Genomic DNA, 24,353 nt, shown 5'->3' with positions numbered 1-24,353 from the left:
ATTTCACTTATACATAATTACAAGACATCTCATATTTACAATTAGCCAACCTATTCTGCATATGTATTTAGTAGTCAACATGACTTGGAGAATCCTACAGAATTTACTAGACTAAAACATGTTGTCTACAGAAATATGCTGCAGTACTTATTTGGTACATAAGCTACACTCTCGATGGATGTCAAATTGCCATCCGTCGGGACTGTAAAGTTCATCCGTTAGGACTGTAATAGAACATCTGTCGAGAGTTACGAAGTTTACTAAGTTGAATCTACTAAAATATTTTGTTTAACTTATCATCAAGTTTGCAACATATTCCTAACAATCCCCTTTTCCTTGACTTCCTCAGATCTTTGCTCAAACATTTCTATCTTTTCAGCATATTTTCTATCCCTCTCCTCTCTTTCAGCCTTTCTTTTGCCCTTATTTCTTCCCAAACTGTCAAGCATACACCCAATACAGCTCTCCATGCCATTGTACTTGTATCCTTATCCTTCAGTAAGCTAATTACCCTCTTAATTTATGTGGTTGAAAATGTATCCATTAAATTTCTGCCAAGTAAAGTGTAGGAACCATCCTAATAATAGATTCTGACTTCCCTCAATGATACAACCCAAACTTTGACTATTTCTTCAGATAGTTGTTGAAAGTAGTCATTATATATGGTGCACCAATTTAGAGGTAGAAAATCATTTTGATTAAAGCAGTTCCAGATGGCCCTCTCAGTAACTTGTAGTTTCTTTGGCTTTTTTCCAATAGAATTGTAATAAGTTTTGATTGGTGACTTCAAATAAGGTAGGTTTGAGATTTTCTTTAGTGTGGTTTGGCTGGAAGTGATTGGTATTTTTATTATGGTGTTTGTAGTATGTTTGTACAAAAACTTAGGCTTAGAGGTTAAATGTGGTAAAGTTTTTGAGTTTGTTGGCTTAAAGGTTTGAGCTTGTTGGATTTGGATTGGTAGGGCATTTTCCTTAGTTCCTGAACCATCCTCCTTCTTCCTTCTTCTTCTTTCATCACCCTTCTTCTCATCAATTCCCTTCTTCTTGGCATCTCTTTTCTTCTCTCCTTCTTTGTTTCCAGTTACCTTAGAGGATTGACTTGAATTTGAGCCAAAAGTTTTTGATCATCTTTCTGTTGCTCATCATCATCCAAGTCATCCTTATTGATTTGAGTTTTGGGCAAATTAGCTTCAGCATTTTTCAGATATCTCCCCAACAACTTGATCATATCTTCATCTTGAACAGTATTATATTACTTTTTCTTCAAGTATGTCTCCAAAATCATAATCAGCTTCTTGTTTGCCATGACACATTTCTTAGGAATTTTGAAATGTTTGCAATGTTTGATGGTTAGACAGATATATACCACTCCCTTGCTTGGCTGTAAATATGCTTCTGGAAAAGCAGCTACTTGAGCCTTCTTCAATTCAGTTAGCAAGAGAGTGTCTTCTTGAATCACTCTGTTGACTTTATTTATCAGAATGTCCAACTCAGATGTCGTTCTTGTTATGAGGTAGATAAGGGACACCTGTATACACCTGTCTACCCCAGAGTCATTAATGTTAACCACAATTCTTTTCTCCTGAAAATTATCCCTTGTCACCAAAATCACCCTTATGAAATTTATTGTCTTGTTCAAAGCCTTTTTGTATGTGAAGAATTTGTTGCTTCAATCTCCCCCTTAGTCTTGTTAGCAGGAAATATGTGAGGTGTAGGGATTTCAGGCCTAACAGCTTCTAGAGGTGTAGACAAAGGAATTTTGAGTGCACCCATGATGGCTCCCAATGAGACTAAATTCTGCATTTGTAGATGCTTATGGGAGTCTACCAAGGTTTGAATATCAGTGTGTTGACTTTGGACCATAGCTATGAGTTGTGATACTTGAGTTGTTAATGCTCATTGCACGACTGCAAGTTGGAGACTTGAGTTTGGAGAGCTTGGATTTGCAAGTTGGTTGATGTTGATATGGGTTGTTGAGAGCTTGAAAATAGAGAAGTACCAAATACGGCTTGCACAACTTCCTTGATTTCTTCCATCAAAAGAGCAGATGGCTCATATCTATCCAGATGGAGTTGATCTAGTTTGACCTTGATGTCATTAGTATTAGTGACTTGATGTCGGACAACTTCATGCAGAGCTATAAATGACTCCCTAAAAATCTTGATGCTCTTGTCTATAGAAGATAAATCATACTTGACCATTTGATCATTAAATCTTGAGAATTTTTGCTTGATTTCCACCTGAGAAGGAATGATCTCATCTAGCTTGTCCTTGACCAGTCTCCTTGTTCTTTCTTAATGGTCAGTCAATTGCATTTTTAGAGCTTTATCAAAAAGGTGAAAAGCTTTAACTTGAGCTTTATAGAGCTCAGTGATTACATCATAGACTTCTTGTGGAGTTAGTGATTTGGCATTACTCCCAAGAATGGTCAAGTACTCTTCTCTGAACCTTGCTAACACTTCATCCATCTCTAGATTAAAGTTTTTGTCCAACCAGACATCACAATTTCCATCTTGTTCAGCTTCATTTATAATATTGACCTGCTGTTCTTGAACCTCTATCTGATAGAAAAGCATGATAGCTTGGTAATCTTCATTAGACATGTCTGAGGTGAGAAACTGTTGTGAAATTTGAGCAAGGCCATACAATTGATCAACTAAAATATCATTGATGGTTGTTGGTGGAGCTTCTACCTCCTGTAGCCATTGTGAGATCAAATAAGGTTGTGGTTGAGAAGGGTTAGAGGTGGATGGTTGGTCTGCTGGGTTTGAAGTGGAGGGTAGAGATTTAATGGAACCACCTGTGACAAATGTCACAGTTTAACCTACAGCTTGAACTGTGGTTATGAAAGTTTATTATTCTCCACTTATGGTGGGAACCTCCATTGGAACTGGAGGGGAGTTGACTAGGTTATTGTCATGTACTCTAGTCTCAAACCCTTGTACTTCTTTCAAAGTACTGTCACTTGAATGTGATGTACTTTCCTCCCCCATAGCAGGATTATTGGCAATTAAACTCCTAGCTTCAATTGTGAGTGCAATCTCAGCTTGGGTTTTGAGGGGAGTTGTTCCTGCAAGAGGAACCTCCAATTGAATTGGAGAGGATTTAGATAGCTCCCCCTCAGGAGTACTATCCTCAAACCTTACAACCTGTGAAGGTTGATTTGCACATGAAGGTGTATTTGGAACCACCACATGGTCTTTAATAAAAACTGATAAAATCCTTGTATTTGTGTTGGTGTCATCAAGGTCTACCCCATCATGTAGCCTCTCACCAACTAAATTTTGGTCCTGGGTGGTGAGCATAGTTTCTTGAACCATGTCACATGATGTTGGCAACACTTGAGAATCAGATTCAAGTGTTTGATTGAATAAAGAAGAAATTTGAGAAATGAGATTTTGAATTTCAAAATTGAGTGTTGGCAGCTCCCCCTGAGTAGATGAAGGAGCTTCCAAAGATTGCTCTCTTTGTGTGTGCCATCCTTATTTCTTCTTTCATATACATGAATATGTTGAAGTGTTGGTGCAGACTCTTTACATGATGCATTTGGGTGGATGCTTTGTTCAATAGAGACACCCTGTTGAGAGGATGCCTCTAGAGTCTGTTTAATTCCCTGTTTTACAACTGCATCCTGTTGGAAGGGTGCAGCGGTGGCTTGAGTGGTCAACTTAGTTTGTTTTGCCTTCTTTCGTATTCTGACCAGGTGAGACTCAAGTTATGTATAATCCTCACCACTCTCACTAACTACTTTCAAGGGTGCCTGCCTCCTCTTTTTTTTACTCACTTCGGCCTTTTGAGAGGATGAAGTGGTTGGTTTCCTAGCTTCTAGTGGTACAGAAGGAAGGGTCTTAGCTTGGGAAGGCCCCTGTTGGTTGTAATGTGTTTGTACTTCCACAGGGACAGAAGCCATTGTTGCACTAGATTCAATATTAGACCTCATGTCAGGCATAGGGTAAGGGTAAGTCCTGAATCTCTCCGACATAAATGGAGTGATTCTAAGACTTACAAGTATCATGTTCTTTATAATGAGTGAAACAAATAGAACTTTGGACACTTGTTTACAATTTCCTATTTTAGTTTTATCTATACCATTAAGTATATGAATATCATGCACTTTATGATTTATAGCAGACATTATAAATCTAGGATGAAAATTTTCTTTACCTCTTGCTGTCAAAGGCATTATGAGCTTGGTGTTTAGCTCCTCCATGATGAGATTTACCTACATTGAGGTGTCTGTTGTGAGCCATTGAGAACACCAGCTTCTGGAAAACACATGAGATGTTATCACCCTGTCTTTCTACGAGTGAAGGCCCTCACAATAGAATAAAACAAGAAAGACCATTCACTCCTTAGATACTTCTTATTCCGGCTAGCTAGGTTGATTCTTTCACAGTAGTTAATGAAGTCCATAAACTCAGCTAGCTGATCTTGTGTTAAACCTCCACCAAGTTTTCAGTTGGGATGCCCAAAGCTACATTGATATCATCTTCAGAGAATTCCACTTGTTGGCCTCTAATGGAGCAATTAACCATAATAGATACAGCCTGGTTTTCATGCACCACCATCCTTACCAAAGCCGTGTTCCAAAAATCCCCTAGAACATCGAAGTATAGTACTGGATTTACTGTTAAAGCACCTGCAAAGTAAGTTTCAAAAAGAAACTTCACAAAGCTCTTGCAACTGTCAGGGGCTTGATTTGCATCAGTAAAAGCAAGATAATTGGTGACCTCCTTTGGGATGGAAGGTGTAGCTGTGTTTGATGCCATTGGAATAGTTTGAATTAGAGTGGGTAAGAAAAATTAGAGAGAAATAGTTTGAAATGAGAGAAAACAGTTTGAATTTGGAAAAATTAGGTCACTTAGAGATCTCGAAGGCGTAAAGAGGTATATGTCGAGATGTATGGGTATTTATAGTAAAAGGTAAATGACTTATCGAGAACTCAACATAAATGTTTGGAATTTGCTTATTGAGAAGTCATATAAAAAGAATAGATACATATCGATACGTCATTTTCCTTACTCTTATCAAGAACTAGAGAATGACTTATCAAGATGTCAAATAAATACCCAGTTTGTCCAGAATGGACTGAAATATTCCAAATTTTTATTGATTAAATCAATATAAAATTAGAACAAATTTATTTTAAAAGTATCATACTGAAAATAATTTACTAAATAAAATTATTGTAGTCTGAGTTAAAGATAAGTTTTAAATTGGACTTGTAGAGAATTCAAAATAGTTCACTCGAGATCTCTACAATACTTAACGAGAAATCATAGAATGACTTATCGAGATTTCCATTCGAGAAGTCTGGCAATGACCTTATTCGAGAAGTCATAATAACTTATTGAGATGTCCACGACAAGTCCAACAAAGACTTATCGAGAACTCTATCGAGAAGTCAAAATAACTTATCGAGAAGTCCAAAACTGACTTATCGAGAACTACTTCAAGAAGCCTCAAGATGACTTATCGAGAAGTCATTTATACTTATTAAGAACTCATTCTCTATGAACTTTTGTTGCTTTTCAGGTCTGTCTTTTATTAACTTCATATATTGAAGATATGAATTAACAAAGAGACAGTTTACTTAGAATGTGAAAAATTCCAAGTTAACAAAAGTAAAATAAAAAATAAATATGCAGAGAAATCTGAAATATTTATAATTCATATTTCAGTTAATTTCCAATTAATGAAATGAATTTTGATTTAACAGAAATTAATTTGCTGCCAAATATTAGCTGAGTTCTTGTCTTTAAGATGAAGAATTTAGCATACCAATTTCACTTACAAGTCTAGTGAAAGTAGCTTCATCCAAAGGTTTAGTAAAAATGTCAGCTAATTGTTTTTCTGTTGGAACAAAAATTAACTCAATGGTACCATTTGCAGCATGTTCTATAATAAAATGGTACCTTACATCAATGTGTTTTGTTGTAGAATGATTAACCGGATTAGCCACAATAGAAATGGCACTAGTATTGTCACACATAATCGGAACTTTGTGTAACAACATGCCAGAATCCATTAGCTAATTTCTAATCCAAAGTACTTGAGTACAGCAACTTCCAGCAGCTATGTATTCAGCCTCAGTTGTGGAAGTTGACATAAATTGTTGTTTCTTATTATACTAGGATACAAGTCTCTGTCCAAGAAATTGACAGCTTCCACTAGTGCTCTTCCTGTCAACCCTGAATCCAGCAAAATCTGCATCTGTGTATCCAACAACTTCAAATTCTATTCCCTTAGGATACCATAATCCCATGTTTGGAATCCCTTTTAGGTATCTGAAAATTCTCTTCACAGCCATCAAATGTGATTCCTTTGGATTGGCTTAAAATCTTGCACACAGAAATGTTACAAACATAATATCTGGTCTACTAGCAGTTAAATACAGCAAAGATCGAATCATCCCTCTATAACCCGAAATGTCCACACTTTTTTCTATTTTTATCTTCATCAAACTTTGTAGCTATAGATATAGGTGTTGATGCAGGTGAACAATCAACCATACTAAATTTCTTTAATAAATCCTTGACATACTTGGTTTGGCTGATGAAGATTCCATCACTTTTTTTGACTGACTTGAAATCCAAGAAAGTAACTTAACTCGCCCATCATACTCATTTCATATTCACTATGCATGAGCTTTGAGAATATTTGACATAACTTTTCATTAGTAGAACCAAAAATGATATCATCCACATAAATTTGAACTAGGATCATATCACCACCTCATGCTACTTGTAGAATAGAGTATTGCCAATAATACTGTTAGATATAATTGATGATATCAACAGAAACTATCAAAAGTTCATATCAGGACTTATATTAACATTTACTGAAGAGTGACGTCATCAGTACTTATATCGGTACTTGATGATTAGCAGATAATGTCATCGGAACTTGTCAGTCTAGTAGATATTCGAAGAGAAGAAGGAAAGAAAGAATTCAAGGCGGTGAAGAACTTTATCTCAAAAGCATTGTATTAGGTTTCGTTGTTGTTAATATAATAGGATTCCTTATACATTGTGTAACCGTGCTCTATATAAAGCATAGATTAGGTTCATATTATAAGCATTACGAACATTGTTATATCATTCACATAACCTAGAAGCTCTCAAGAATATTTATCCATCTTTCGAGAGAGTGCGTTTGTAATCAGTTTTTATCTGTTAATATAAAAACGGTTGATTATGTTGAAGCTTTGTCAAATTGATTGCATTAACTGTATTCACCCCACTCTACAGTTGATTACGGGCCTAACAATTGGTATCAGAGCTTGCTGTTAACATAAAAATAGTTTAAGATCTGAAAATCAATCTACAATGTCAGACAAAGAAGAAGAACCACATAATCCAAAACCACCGACCCCAGCCACATCACAGATAAGCAGCAACATGAGTAGGTATGAAGAAATCAAGGTGCCAATCCTGAAGAAACATGAATATCCATTCTGAAAAGTCAGGATGGCCATGTGTTTGGAAGCCACAGATCCTGAATATCTAAAAGGATTTATGTTGGTCCTCATAAACCAATGAAGGTAGTTGTTTATATTGCAGGAGAACCAGAGAAGATGGTTAAAAAAGACATGAATGACTCTACTCCTGAAGATCTTTCATCTATTATGAATGATGTTAAAGTCAGACTCATCTTTCACAACAGTCTTGATAGTGTTATGTCCAATAGGGTTATTGGATGTAAGACAACAAAAGAGATGGGATGCTTTAGAGGTAAAGTGTCAAGGTACAATTGCTAACAAGAAGAACAAGTGAACAGTACTTACTCAAGAATATGAGTACTTTGACTCAAGAGACAATGAGTCATTAATTGAGATCTATGACAGATTTCAGAAGTTGCTGAATGACTTATCCCTTGTCAACAAAGAATATGATTTGGAGGACTCAAACTTGAAGTTCCTACTTGTTCTCTCTGAAAAGTGGGACTTCAAAGTCACACCAATAAGGGATAACTATCAACTTGATAACACACCTCTAGATGAGATCTATGGAGTTCTGAAAACTCATGAACTAGAGATGGAGCAAATAAGCAAGAGGAAAGGATCAAAAGCTAGACCAGTTGCACTCAAGGTTGAAGAGAAGCCAAAGGAGAAAGCTAGGAGGAAAAGCTACTCCAAAGGAAAAGCCATGATTGCAAAGTCAGATACTGAATTATCAAACTCTGATGATGACTCAAATACTGATAATGAATCAGATACTGACAGTGATCATAACAACAATGAAGACATGGATCAAATGGCTACCCTACTGGTTAAAAGCTTCAAGAAGATGGTCTACAAGAACTTCAAGAAAGGGAGAATATTTATCAAAAAAGGTTTCAGTTCCTCATACTCTGATAAGAGAAAAAACAGAAGAAATACTGATTGGAAGGAATCAACATCTGAAAAACTTGACAAGTCAAAGGAGAGATGTTATAACTGTGATGGAATTGGACACTTTGCAGCTGACTACAGAAAACCCAGAGCTGAGAAGAAACAAGCCTTGATCTCAAAGAAGAGAAACTAGGATGATTTATCAGATTCAGATGATGGAGTTAATTATACTCTCATGGAAAATTCTGATGTTGAGGCTAATAATACTGAATTAAAGGTACCTCAGACTGTTCTTACTTTTGATACTGATGATATCTATGAATTAAGATTATTTCTTAAGACTCTGTATGTTAGTTATAGGGATAAAACCTTAGAGAATAATAGAATCAAGCGTGAAAACATAAAAACATAAAAATATGAATAATAATAATTAATAACTGAAATGTATCGGTGATTGGGATTGCAAATTATGACTGGTTGTTGAATTGTTGTTGCGATTTGACGTCAAATTGTTTCGACGGGTAGGCCGATAAACAAAGGAGACGCTGTCCGATTTTTCGGGAAATTAATTCTGAAAATACGGGAATATAACCTATAATTATCGGAGACGTCGAACAAGGATATGTAATTGAATTTTATGAAACCTAATTATGTGTTGAGACAGGATATTTTATAAATGATCAATTACCCTACTATTTTCAAAACAACGAGTATACGTATTTTAGGAAAATAAATACCGAACCGAGTTTTGAAGATGTGAACCATAATTGCTATGTGTATTTCAATAATACATATAAATACGAGTCGAGACTTCATATCGAATAGGTATATTTTATAATAAGGATATGTTAAGCCTAAACGATTATCTGAATTAGGGTATTACAACCCTGTAGGTCCTAGTCGGAAGACCCGAGGATTGACATAGGACTAAGAATGATATATTGGTTAGTCGTCGAGCTCAGTGAGGTTCCAATCGAAGGACCTGAGTGTTGAGATCGTTGCCAGAATAGGGTAGTGGTTTGACGATAAAGACGAACGTTCAAGGCAATCCAAAAAGTCAACCAATAATAGTGGTTAAAGCTTATTGAGGCAAGTATTCCTAACTTTCTTTTAAAATACTACAAATATCTCTTCATTCCTATTATAAGTTCAAAATTGTTAAATATTTATATTTCGCTGCAATTATTTTTAATTATGCAAGTTCATTTCATTAATGTTCCTATATTATCGATTGCTCTCTTGAACAAATACCCATTCTTCCGGGTTATTTGCGAACCCTGAATTGGGATTATTATGAAATCAAAATGATTTGACATCAAAATACTCTACGGGCTGGATGGTTACTGTGAGGGCCGGTGATGAGCTGGATCCTATGGGCCGAGGATGGACCGACCCTTGGCGATAGTTCCTGGGTACCCGAATGGACCTCTATAGTGAGATATAGATATGCACTGTATCATGGCTGATCAGCAGGATATAGGTGCGAACTAGTGTCCAGTCTAATTTATTGTTGATCCTCATTAATGGCATTCTCTCTCGAAACGTTTTATGATCCCAAAACTGGACAAAACCCTGACTCAGGAGATGAATCTGGGAATTGCTTGTCACTTTTCAATTATAAACAACCAATGTTTATTCGCTCAACTCCCTCAAATAAGTTGAATTGTCTAAAATTATTTAAATATTTTGTCCGGAAATTTTCCTTTGATATTGATGCTTGGAAATCACTTATATACTAGCTGGGCATTTTTGGCTCACTCTTGCTTTGTAAATTCTTATTATTTTAGAAACAAATGAGGATAAAAGTGAATAACTTTTAGTAGACGACAGAAGTTAGAAATATCTCTGCTGCAAGAGGATGAAGATGTTAGAAAAATAAGACAAGGGAATTAGTGTGAAGGTATTATAACTTGTATTTTAGTTGTTGTGAATTGTAGAAGGTTAGGTTCTTGTTTCATACCATAACCTGTAAATGATCCGGTTTTAAGGGGTTATTTGTATATCATTTTAAATTATGTAAAGATTGCTTAGTGACACCAAATCTTGACCCCGGATTTGGGTTGTTACAAGTGTGGTATCAGAGCAACAGGTTATTGGTCCCTGAAATAAGAATAAGTGAGAGTAAGATAGGAGTGATAGGTCTTATAAGATACGAAAGACCTAGGTATACTCACTTTAAGTTCGAATTGAGTGGGAATTAGGATTAGCATGCCCGATATGGAATTGGTAAGATAGGATTGTTGAGGAAAGTATAAGACAAATATAGCAACGCTATAGATATATTGAGCTCTCAGATCCTAGAGTAATTAGGAGTCGACAGCTTGACGGAAACTGGGTATGTTACCCTACTTTTCATGAATGCAATTGATTCTTGTGAGAACTTCATATTAAGGAAAGTTAGGTGAGTTTTAGTATGATTTAATTTAAAACTAGGTAGTAGGACAAGCTCCACGCAGGAGGCAACGAGTTGATTGAAGTTGACGAAGAGCCAAAGTTGCAAATTTCAAAGGCACCACCGTTGCGAGAAGGTTCTTATCACTTACTGGGCGCTGCTTAGGGAATGATATCAACCTTATTAGGTATAGGTAAGATTAGAAAGAAGGTGCAACCTTATCTCATGCAAAACATCGAATTTCATTAGTGGTTATAAGTATCACATGAAGGACGACGACGAGAATATCAAAGACAGTATGAGACGAAAACATTGGGGATAGAGTTACGAATAAAATGGTACACAACGGTCAATTAAATTTTGTCGACTATAAAATGCGAACGGAATCCAAGGAGAAATAGGAAGTACACTGAAGTGGGGAGACCCGTATATAGGCGTTCTGTTAATTAGATATTTCATTAGCGGATTATAAGAATAGCAAGTAACTTATATAGTAATGACGACCAAATATTTGATTTTAATATTTTAAAATGAGTTTTCGAAAAAGATTTTCTTAATAAACTTTCAGAAGATCTTTGCATAAAATGAGTTTCACAATTTGGTTGTTGAATTACTACTTAAGTCCTTGTTATTATAAATAGGAAATGGTCTGAAAGGATAATGGATCTAGCCTCAGTGTTATTCGTTCGCAGGACCAAGTAGCCCCATTAGTAGGATGAAAGTTTAAAGTCTTTATGTGGAAGATGAACGTAAACTTTTTTAATGATATCAACAATTGAATCAACATGTTAAAACATTATTTACCCAATTCATGAGATTATTAAAATTTAACAAAATTCATGATTCGAACAGACAAAGGATGATTGAAGGAAATGGAAGATTCTTCCAGATGATTGGAGAAGAATCTTATTTCTATCAACGAAGTTGAGGCATTGCGTGATTGATGGTTATTCTAGCTGAAAGGAATATGTCCTAAGTCCAGTCATGTATTAGGATTTAGGAATAACTTTTATGTAATCTGTTTTGATTTCATTGATATTAATAAAGACTTGTTTTGTTTTTATTACGGGCTTTATCTATTTAAGTGTTTAAATAAGATATACCATAGTTTAGAGTAAATCTTTTTATGGATTATGATGAGATCATAATAGTGAGACCCAAAAAGATGATAACTCTAAACTTAAATAGTTCCTGGTTATAGGATTACTAACTGGTAATTAATAATCCGCAAAGATCGGTACATACTATGCTTGCTTCATTATAAAGGATGTCTGTTCTCATAGACATTTGTGTGGTGACACTATAGCTAGTATGTAGGTGCTTATTATAGAATAAGTTCACTGAACATGACTCGCACAGCTGAACAACCTATGGAGTTCACTCACGTGTCAGCAGTTGTTCACATAGTGATAGTTGTACAAGTATCCTTAGACTTGAGGTCATCATAGTCATCTTGTGTACACTGAACTATGCTTTGGTTTAGTTCTTAGTCTCCAGGGATAATTATTAGGGCTCTTCTGGGTATAGGAATTTGTACACGAAGATAGTGTATGATCAATAAAGGATCTACCCCTTCCAGTGAAGGAAGCGAATGTTTAAGGCTGATCCACTTATGCTAGTTCAGGAATCTCTGGCCAGAGTGAATGAAATTAGAAAGGAGTTTCTAATTTGCATAGAACTAAGCATAGTAAATGGTAAGCAAGTGATTAAATTAGATAGGCTTGACACGAGATCCATGCCTTGTATTTAATCGGGACATTGTAGGGTAGAAGGAGTTTATTGTACGGTAACTATTCACTGACAGGTTCTTGGTATTCTAAGCAATGAATTCATATTATCCGGATAGTCGCGATATGTTGAGAAGCATCCCTCACGATGTAGAATAAATGTGATTAATTAATTAATTATATTTAATAAATTAGAGAATTTATATAAATAATGATAAAATAGTTTTATTATTATTTATTTCTACTACCGGCTTAATATTGAACCTACAGGGTCACACCATAAAAAGAGAATAATTTAATGGTGGAGGAATTAATTAATAATGGCTGATAATTATTTATTTATGAAATAAATAATTAATTGGAAAATTTAATAATTAATTAAATGAGATTTAATTGATTATAAATTAATTAAGAAAAGTTCTTAATATTATTAATTAAAGGATTTAATTTTTGGAAATTAAATCAAGAGAGAGAATTATTTCTAAAGTGTTTAGAAAAAGAATTAATGATTAAAAGATGTTTTAATTATTAATGAGAATAATAAATGGGATAATAATAATATTATTTATGGGAAAATTTCAGCTGAAAATTTTGCCTATAAATACACTATTATAGACCCTATTTTATTCTAACCCACATCAAACCCGAAAACCCAAAAAGTTTGGAAAACCCAATTCTCTCCACCTCCTTCCTCCTCCTTAACATCGTTTTCTTGGTGGATACCGGTGGAGTACTTCACACTTGAGGAGCAACTGCTATGAATCTCTGATCGTTGTCTCCGAATTATTTTAAAAAGTTAGATTCGATCCCTCGAATTTTTATTCACGATTTATATGCTTTTATTTGGATTTTGTATGTGTGAAAGTGTTTTGCCATGCCCCGCTGCGTTAAAAATCCAACAATGGTATCAGAGCATAGGTTGTATGCATATAGATCTGTGGTAAAAATTTCAGAATTTTATGTGCTTGTATGAATTAATTATGATTTTTACAAGTTATATCATGGATTAATTTTGTCTGATGAGAAATCGTTTCTCAGAATAATTTTGAATGTTGATCTGGGTTCTACAAGTGTTGTAGATCGTCTGGGTATTTTTTTCATAATTTTATGATGTATAGATTTTTTATTATGAATTTTTGAAGTTGTTGCAATTAAATTCGTAATTAAATAATTATATATATATATATGAATTGTATGTATGTATATATCTGTATATGCTGTCATCTGCTATGTTTGTACTGTCTGTTGAAGAAAGATAAGCAGCACAGAGAATGACAGATCAGGCGGCATAAAATCCGAGAAAAAGCGGCGGCTGCTGCAAAAGGAAATAAAAAACAATAAAAAAAAATAGGAGTGTAACAAATTCCGGGAATGCGTTACACACCTGTGGCGCATTCACGGGATGCGTTACACCCTTTAATGGCTTAAAAGGGGTGTAACGCATCACCAGAATGCGTTACAGGGCTTGTAATGCGTTCCTGTAATGCGTTACAGCCCGTCTGTTGATATTAAAATTGATTTTCTGGGAGTTTTGTAACTCCGTTTTAGGCGTGCAATATACCGTTGGATTCGTTTTTCCGAGACGGATCTAATGGAGTGATCAATTTTAGTTTATATAAAAGTTTTGAACTGTTTATATTTCCATGAAGTGTTTTAAAGCTGTTTTTGACTGTTTTTAATTGCTTTTAAATGCTTCATGTGATAGATAGAGATGTATAATGCTTAGACCAATATGCTAGATGATGTAACATGCCTACCTTGATGTTTATTCATGTTGATATATGTGATATATGCTTAGTTTATCATGCGATGAAAGATTTAGGTGAACTTAAATGAACATAAGGCGTTTGTTAGACAACCTAGTATAGTGAAATTGTTTCATAACCTTAAGAATAATATTATGAATACAATCATGAGATTCTTGTGTTTGTGAAACACGTAATTGAATATGAATTTTCGATATGAGAGAAAGGATGATTCTGTCAACAACAGATTTCTATCTGTAAGAAAGGGTTATTAAGTGACGCCTCTTGACAATGCTCCACCCGATCTGGGAATCATCTGATTATTGATTATTGATTTGAAATATTTAATTTAAAAGGAAGAATCTCTTTATAATATGATTATGATTGTAACGTAATATAATCCCTCTAAAATTAAATAATATCAGGTAGTAATTGGCCAATGATATAACGGGCTTGTGTCGGTCATAGCCTTCCAACATGATAGAAAGTAGTTCTTATTTTTGAATCATTGTCGTTTCGTGCCACAGCCGAGGGATTTGATTTCGAAATAAGAAATACTTGTCTATTACATAGAGATGTGTACATTGAATAAGAATCTAAAGGTCATTACGTGCCACAGCCGTGGGCCATTGGGGACTGATTCAATTGTACGGAATGTTGGGTTAGACTTGACTTAGAATATTGAGTTTGTCGTACCACAGCCGTGACTCAATTATTCAAGAGGCTAAAGTTTGATTAGGGAATGACATAAGATGTAATTGACAAGAGTTGTCTGCCTATTGAACATTACATGGCATTTCGTGCCACAGCCGGGGTTGTGTAATGGAATGTAGGATCCCTATTCCCACTAGCATTATGAATGCTTAATTTTTCACGTAGGGGGTTGAATAAATTAGATAAACTAGTGGGAGCCACTTATGAATAAAGACCCGATTCATATAGTGTTTTGAAATGAAATCGAATATTTGCTAAGTGTTGTTATGTGTTTATCATTTACAGATTTACTTTGTACGTTATGTCTTCTGCACTATCACTCAGGAGCATACTAGATGCTCACAAATTGACTGGTCCAAATTATGCTGACTGGCTTCGAAACTTGAGAATTGTTCTCAGGATTGAGAAGCTGGAATATGTGATTGACTCACCTAAGCCTACTGAACCTGCTAGTGATGCACATAATGATGAACATGTTGTGTATCGTAGGTGGATAGATGATGCAAATGTTGCTCAATGCATCATGCTAGCTTCCATGAACATTGAGCTACAGAAGCAATATGAGCATATGGATGCTCATACTATCCTCATGCATCTACAAGAGTTGTATGATGTGGCGGGGAGGACAGCTCGATATGAGATATCGAAGGAGCTGTTCGGTTGTAGGATGTCTGAGGGATCATCTGTGAATGACCATGTACTTAAGATGATCAATTTGATTGAACGTCTTGGACAACTTGGTTTTGCCATGAATGGGGAGCTGAGCCAAGACTTGGTCTTGCAATCGCTTCCGAGTTCGTTCTCGCAGTTTGTTGTGAACTTTCACATGAATAAGTTGGATGTCAGCCTGCCTGAACTCCACAACATGTTGAAGACTGCAGAATCGAATTATTCCCCCTAAGAAAAGTTCTGTTCTTTTAATTGGTGAAGGTTCCAATCCTAAGAAAAGGAAGAGGAACCCTTCCAAGAAGAAGAAAGTAGGTGAGAAAATGCCGGTTCCACCAAAAGCTGAAGACCCCAAGTGCAAACTGTAACAAGGTGGGGCACTGGAAGAGGAACTGCAAGGTTTACCTTGCAGCAATTGAAGAAGAAGAAGGGTAGTGAGACTACCGCTTCTGATTCAGGTATGTTCATGATAGAAGTGAATATATCATTAAATCAAATTTCTACTTGGGTATTAGATACCGCCTGTGGTTCTCATATCTGCAATTTGTTGCAGGGACCAAGGAGAAGTAGGACTCTTTAGGAAGAGGAGGTGATTCTACTGATGGGAAATGGAGCAAGAGTTGCTGCTGAAGATGTAGAATCATTTCATTTACATAGGCCTACGGGCAAGACTATTGTTTGAAATAATTGTTATTTTTTTCCCTCGATTGTGAGGAATATTATTCCCATGTTAGACTTGGCTGGATTTTCATTTATTATTGAGAATAATGAATGTTCTATTCTTAGAGATAATATTCTTTATGGACGTGGTGCTTTAAATAATGGTCTGTATATATGTGACATAATTTATTTCAGATTGAACAAACTAATACCACTTTATAGTGACATTGCAGTCTCCATTTAGTAGACATGGAGAGAGGGCTGCAAATTTGCTAGGAATGGTACACACAGATGTATGTGGACCAATGTCTACGCAAGCCATGGGTGGATTTTCATACTTCATTACTTTCATGGATAATAGATTTGGATTCGGATATGTGTTTGATGAAACACAAGTCTGAGGCCTTTGAAAAGTTCAAAGAATATAAGTATGAAGTGGAGAAACAACCAAACATAGTATTATAACACTTCGATCAGATCGAGGTGGTGAATACTTTAATGGAGTGTTTCTAGATTATCTCAAAGTAAATGGTATAGTCTCCCAGTGGACTCCTCCAGATTGGTATCTGAAAGGAGAAATCGAACTTTGTTAGACATAGTTCGGTCCATGATGAGCTATGCTAATCTTCCAGTATTCCTATGGGGTTATGCATTGGAAACCTCAGCATATTTACTGAAAAAGGTGCCTTCCAAAATCTGTTCCTCAAACTTCGTATGAGATATGGAAAGAAAGGAAACCGAGTCTTAAACACGTTAAGATTTGGGGATATCCAGCTTATATCAAGAAAGTTGACCCAGATAAGCTGGAATATCGATCCGTAAAATGTAGTTTTATGGGATATCCTAAAGAGACTTTAGGGTATTACTTTTGCACCGATCATCGGGTGTTTGTCTCCAGACATGCTACCTTCTTGGAAAAGGAGTTTATCCTTGAAGGAAACAGTGGGAGCAAAATTGAACTTGATGAAGTTCAAGAAGCACAAACTACTACGGATCAAGTGGAAACACCTGTTCTGACTGAACAACCTTTTGTGGAACAACCCATTCATAGATCAGGGAGAGTGTCTCGCCAACCTGAGAGGTAATATGGCCTTGTCATTGAGAATGACAATGAGTTGTCGATCATTGATGATGACGACCCTGTGACCTATAATGAGGCTATGAGTAGTGTTGACTCAGAGAAATGGCAAAGTGCCATGAAATCCGGAATGGAATCTATGTATACGGTATACGAAAGAATGATTAGAGCAGATGGCCAGGTGGAGACCTTTAAGGACAGGCTTGTGGAAAAAGGATTTAAACAAAGGCAATGGATTGACTTTGATGAAACCTTTTACCTGTAGCCCTGTTAAAATCAGTTCAGATTTTGCTTGCGATTGCTGCTTACTACGACTATGAGATCTGGCAATTAGCCAGATGGTTTTCTTTCCAAGAAAAATGAAAACCTAGTGTGTAAGCTGCTGCCAACCATATGTGGTTTAAAGAAAGCTTCTCGAAAGATGGAACATTCGTTTTGATGAGACAATCAAAGAGTTTGATTTTATCAAAAACGTAGATGAACCATGCGCCTACAAAAGGGTTAGTGGGAGCGCGGTAACATTTCTTGTATTGTATTGAATTAGAATTTACACACATAACAACATAGCAGACCCACTCACAAAGCTACTTTCTGAAAGTCACTTTGATCATCATAATGACAGGATGGGTATTAGATACCAGAGTGATTGGCTTTAGTACAAGTGGGAGATTGAAAGGAATATGTCCTAAGTCCAATCATGTATTAGGATTTATGAATAACTTTTATGTAATCTGTTTTGATTTCATTGATATTAATAAAGACTTGTTTTGTTTTTATTACGGGCTTTATCTATTTAAGTGTTTAAATAAGATATACCATAGTTTAGAGTAAAGCTTTTTATGGATTATGATGAGATCATAATAGTGAGACCTAAAAAGATGATAACTCTAAACTTAAATAGTTCCTGGTCATAGGATTACTAACTGGTAATTAATAATCCGCAAAGATCGGTACATACTATGCTTGCTTCATTATGAAGGATGTCTGTTCTCATAGACATTTGTGTGGTGACACTATAGCTAGTATGTAGGTGCTTATTATAGAATAAGTTCACTGAACATGACTCGCACAGCTGAACAACTGATGGAGTTCACTCACATGTTAGCAGTTGTTCACATAGTGATAGTTGTACAAGTATCCTTAGACTTGAGGTCATCATAGTCATCTTGTGTACACTGAACTATGTTTTGGTTTAGTTCTTAGTCTCCAGGGACAATTATTAGGGCTCTTCTGGGTATAGGAATTTGTACACGAAGATAGTGTATGATCAATAAAGGATCTACCCCTTCCAGTGAAGGAAGCGAATGTTCAAGGCTGATCCACTTATGCTAGTTCAGGAATCTTTGGCCAGAGTGAATGAAATTAGAAAGGAGTTTCTAATTTGCATAGAACTAAGCATAGTAAATGGTAAGCAAGTGATTAAATTAGATAGGCTTGACACGAGATCCATGCCTTGTATTTAATCGGGACATTGTAGGGTAGAAGGAGTTTATTGTACGGTAACTATTCACTGACAGGTTCTTGGTATTCTAAGCAGTGAATTCATATTATCCGGATAGTCGCGATATGTTGAGAAGCATCCCTCACGATGTAGAATAAATGTGATTAATTAATTAATTATATTTAATAAATTAGAGAATTTATATAAATAATGATAAAATAGTTTTATTATTATTATTTATTTCTACTACCGGCTTAATATTGAACCTACAGGGTCACACCATAAAAAGAGAATGATTTAATTGTGGAGGAATTAATTAATAATGGCTGATAATTATTTATTTATGAAATAAATAATTAATTGGCAAATTTAATAATTAATTAAATGAGATTTAATTGATTATAAATTAATTAAGAAAAGTTCTTAATATTATTAATTAAAGGATTTAATTTTTGGAAATTAAATCAAGAGAGAGAATTATTTCTAAAGTGTTTAGAAAAAGAATTAATGATTAAAAGGTGTTTTAATTATTAATGAGAATAATAAATGGGATAATAATAATAATATTTATGGGAAAATTTCAGCTGAAAATTTTGCCTATAAATACACTAGTATAGACCCTATTTTATTCTAACCCACATCAAACCCGAAAACCCAAAAAGTTTGGAAAACCCAATTCTCTCCACCTCCTTCCTCCTCCTTAACATCGTTTTTTTGGTGGATACCGGTGGAGTGCTTCACACTTGAGGAGCAACTGCTATGGATCTCTGATCGTTGTCTCCGAATTATTTTAAAAGGTTAGATTCTATCCCTCGAATTTTTATTCATGATTTATATGCTTTTATTTGGATTTTGTATGTGTAAAAGTGTTTTGCCATGCCCCGCTGCGTTAAAAATCCAACACTAGCGGCATAGATGAAATCGGAAGTAGTGCTTATAAATTTCGTAAGAACGCGATTATGATCAAATCATCAAAGCATTTAATGTGGAGGAATTTCCAGACGACATTCTGAAGTGATGATGTGACTTGAATTGTGAATCTGTTATTCGAATGATCTCTGAAGGTATATATTAAATAAAGCGGGGATGGTGACCAATACTGTCATTCTTTTCTCTAATACGATGACATAAATTCTTCTTGATTCCGGAATACGTACGAGCTTCTTGTAGTAATAAATTTATTGAGACGAGAATGAAAGAAAATTTATTGTATTCCTTCCGAATTATTCCTCTTCTCAAAATATTGATTCCTGATTGAGAAAAACTGTATTTTGGTGTGACGCTTTGTCAAAATAATGAAGAGACAGGTGGGATGCCACCTAATCATGTGTTGTATGCCATATAGTACGAAAGACTGGCCATCTTGAGTACAAATATGGTTGTCTCATTCATATCTAAATCTTCACTCATTCTTCTTCCTTCAATTTACTGACTTACAGATTCTCACAATCGTTTGTTACATTGTTATTCCTTATCCAGTTTTTCAATCAAAATCATATTCACAAACTCTCCTCTTGCGTAGAGTATGTTCTTTGATGATTTCAAAAGAAATGGAATAGTCTCGTGTAACAGGTAGAATTACATGTCGAATATAGATATGATTGCAAGCTGATAAATGATGGACATCTGCGGGCAAGGAAGAAGGAATTCACCGATAACGTGGATGTGGCGAAGACATCAAGTCAGATAGTTGTTCTTCTTACGAGGATCTCATCAGTACGGTAGGTTGTAGTAACACGTTGCGCTTTAAGGCAGGAGAATTTGACGTGAGATGAATGGTTAGCGAACTGTAACAAATAAATTAATTATAAAATAAGAAAGTAAAGCTATGTACGTCAGACAAAGTGAACGAGTGTCAGGATGACAACCGAAGATCAAGGAATTCTGAACAATAACTCAGACAAGCGATTAATACGTAAAGCATTCCTTCGCCGCGGGAAGATATTTATCGTGAAGATTCAAGATCGAAGAAACCTTTATTGCAAACAAATTTTGAACGTGTTCTTCAAGAAATTGTGAATTTCTCTAACTTGAGTAAAATGGTGAATTTAATTCCCATAACCGGATCAGCGACAAAAGTTCGATACGGGAACATAAGTAGAGATGAAGTAATGGTGACTCGACTGTGAAACCTTTTAAGAAATAATGATCTGACGATTGAGTTTCCATCAGATTGTGACGATGATAATGGAGACCATGCGTGGTTATTAAAATATAAACAGATTAATTAATGAAATTGAGTGTGTATCGTCAAAGATATAGGATTGGTGTGATTAGTTGAAGGATGCAACATAATTTTTAAAAGTAACTATACACAATTAGTAATGGCAAGAAATAAGTTAAATAGTATCGCAAAATAAAGTCCTTGAAAAACAACAAGATAATTTTAAGTTCAATAATAATATTATGTAATATTCTAAAAGAACTGAGAAAAGGTATGGTTATATTAATCATTGATGGTTTAAGACCCTATTGCAATTAAAAGATATATGTTATGTCAGTAGTACATATGATTATCAACATGATGTATTCTGAATTATATTGAATTGATGAATTTGGTTGATGGAAGTGGGTGGATATGATTGTGGATGATTTGGTTGATTGATGGTGTTGGCGTGAGTCCGACTGGTAGTCGATGGTATAGGGGAAGTGCTCCCCAATTTTTTGGAAATTGCCCTACTTTTAAGGATAAAGAAGTATATTTTCATTCTCATGGGTACTCCAAATGATGGTCATCTCGATTCTTGGAAAAGGTTGTTATGACCAAACGACTTTATATAATTGGTCTTTGATTCCAGTTAGCTAGTCAGCACTTGGTTTAATTGATCACTTAAAAGGGTTAATTGATTAACTTTACCAACTAATGGTTAGTTAAATGGAGATCGATTCCAATTAAATTGAGTCAAACTCAGACATGATTTCCAGATCTGAAATCAAAGCAATTAGGAATTTGGAGGAAGTAATGGCATTAGGAGAAATCGAAAGTTTAGTAGAATTAGCACGATGTTACTGCAAGTTTGTGCGAGATTGTATCTAGATGAATATGCCCTTTGCAATAAATAAGAACAGAAAGTTATGGGTACATGCTAGTGTAAAGAACGTTTGCAAGAACTGAAGATCCAAGATAGAAAAAAAAATGTCACCATCTGTAATAATACTCCATGAAGGACGTGAATGTATATCCATGTCGAATGACGATTTAATGGAAGATGTTGTGAAATACTGGGAAACTCACAAATCCAAGTATCCGATGTAAGACAGAGACTGACGAAGTCCGTATGTGAACTCAGGAAAAAGAAATATTGTTCAAATGGGGAAAGCCAAATATACGATCAGTGATGATTTAAGTGAGGCTAAGAAAATAGCTACCGATGAATTTTGATAATTCTGTTAGTAAAAATTTAAAAATTATAAATAAAAGCCTTCATTCCAGTGCTAACTCTAGAAATGGCTTATCTAATAATGAACAGATTAGTATTATCAAGAAAAAGAGATTCCTTATATTTAAAAGATATAATGAATGATGAGAATGGAGAACTAATTAATAAAACAAGTGGAATCAAAAGGATGATAAAGAAATTTTATAAAATAGTCCAGGATATAAGCAAGCTGTGAACATCAGTTGTGCCAGAACCGATATGAGAATGAAGTGAAATGCCGATAATTGAAGATGGGAATTTCATTCAAAGAATGCGTGTAAACAGGGAAGATTAAACAAAGGCATTGGTGGAGAATGTATGCCTTTTCTAGTGCCCTATAAGTACCGTATGGCTGCGGGATACCGGTGTTGTTTCGTGACTGATCATGAGGAACAACATGAAATATAATTAGTTCCAATCTAAACTGTTGTTTCTAAATTGTTTTAATAATCATAGAATAAATGATTTATCAACTGATTCTGTTCTGAATAAAAGGTAGAATGCAGTTTTGATTCGGTCTCTGATTTATGTTGATACTTACTTTATTGTTAAATATCAAAGGTGGTGTTAGTATAGATGATTGATGTTAACTTCAGTATGAGATGTTGTGAGCATCAAAGTTCGTATCGATATCTAATTTGATATGACAGCAAAATGAATATTAACATCAAGAGTTCGGTTTTGAAAGGTAAGGATATGTAAGTAATTGTCGTAGCTACTGAAGGACCAAAACCTGCATTAAAGGGATGAACATGATATTGTAATGATCTCAAAATGAATATAGTTCAAAAACCAGAGACGAAGAAGCGTTATTTGAATTATTAGGAATAGGTTGACCAAACCTGATTATCCTTTTATTGTTAAATGCTTTACCCGGGGAATAAAGTTCGTTATTACTTCAAGGAGATTGTAGCTTGTTACCAGATTCAAGTATAAATTGTGATTAATTCGATCTGATTAATGTGTTAGAAGAAGTGTTGGAAACACTACGAACCGTGATGAACCAAAATAAGTGATACCATTCATAAGTAGATAGGTACAAATAGGGCAGAAGCAAGAGAAAAGGGTTGGTTAAATCATGGCAACTCAGGAAATTCAAGTTACTCCGAGAATATAATACAGGACATAAAGATAGGGGATGACTTTTGATAATGTGGCGTGAAGAAAAGGAGGACCGTTATATGTGGCAGAACGTCAGAGAACAACATCGCAATAAAATTTTATATCGAGATTCCCTAGAATTAAATAAATGATAAAATAGGTTTTAGTATGGAGGGAAAGATGTCCAAAATTAAATATATTTTCTTTCAGATAATAAAAGATCCTCGCTCAATGAATATATTCGATGGTGATTAAGTGGTGAGCTAAATACAATTGCTGATATTTTCTCTTTAATTTTAAATTTTAGAATGGACTTAGGACATTTAGAAACCGAAGATGCCATGAGCTCTGTATATTATGCGTAGATGAATGAAAAGTACAGGAGACCGGTTAAAGGTTCTTGAATACGATTGAAAACGATCATAAGTCAGGAAAATCGAATGGAAAGAGATATTGAAAGAAAAGTAGAACAGCCGGTGAAAATGGGAGGCATTCATGAGCACGAATTATTAGAATTAGAAAGAAAAGAAGATTAGTATAGATTAAATTAGTCCTTTGAGATGGTAAGATAGGTGGAAAGATTGCGAATGAGTTGGCCTTGTTGTCACAGGTATAACGAGTTCATAAGATATTTATATGTATATAAACCAGGAAGAGTAATTTAGCTCCATATATATAAAATGGAGGTGTGGGTCAGGTTGTATGAACAACTGATAGATTTGATATCGGTAGGAAACCGTTGAGTAGTGATTAAATTGATGAGTTCTGAGAAATTCTAAGTGAAATACTTGCAAAATGTCATTGTCTATTCCTTAGTATGATTCTGAGGACAAAATCCTTTTAAGGGGGGAAGGATGTAGCATCCGGGAAATATCGTGTAATTATTTTTATCAATAAATAATTATTATGTGAATTTTGGTGAATTATCTGATGATTGATAATAATATTTGAGTGTTTATATATGATAAAATTAGGATATGTTAATTTTAATTATCCAGAATAAAATATAGATAATTCTGGTATTTTCTGAAAATTTTTAGATTGTAATGTGATTTTATAAGGATTTATAGATTTAATAT

The sequence above is a fragment of the Apium graveolens genome, chromosome 3, assembly GCF_009905375.1.
Source record: "Apium graveolens cultivar Ventura chromosome 3, ASM990537v1, whole genome shotgun sequence".
Classification (NCBI taxonomy): Eukaryota; Viridiplantae; Streptophyta; class Magnoliopsida; order Apiales; family Apiaceae; genus Apium; species Apium graveolens.
Note: the sequence above shows the minus strand (reverse complement) of the source record.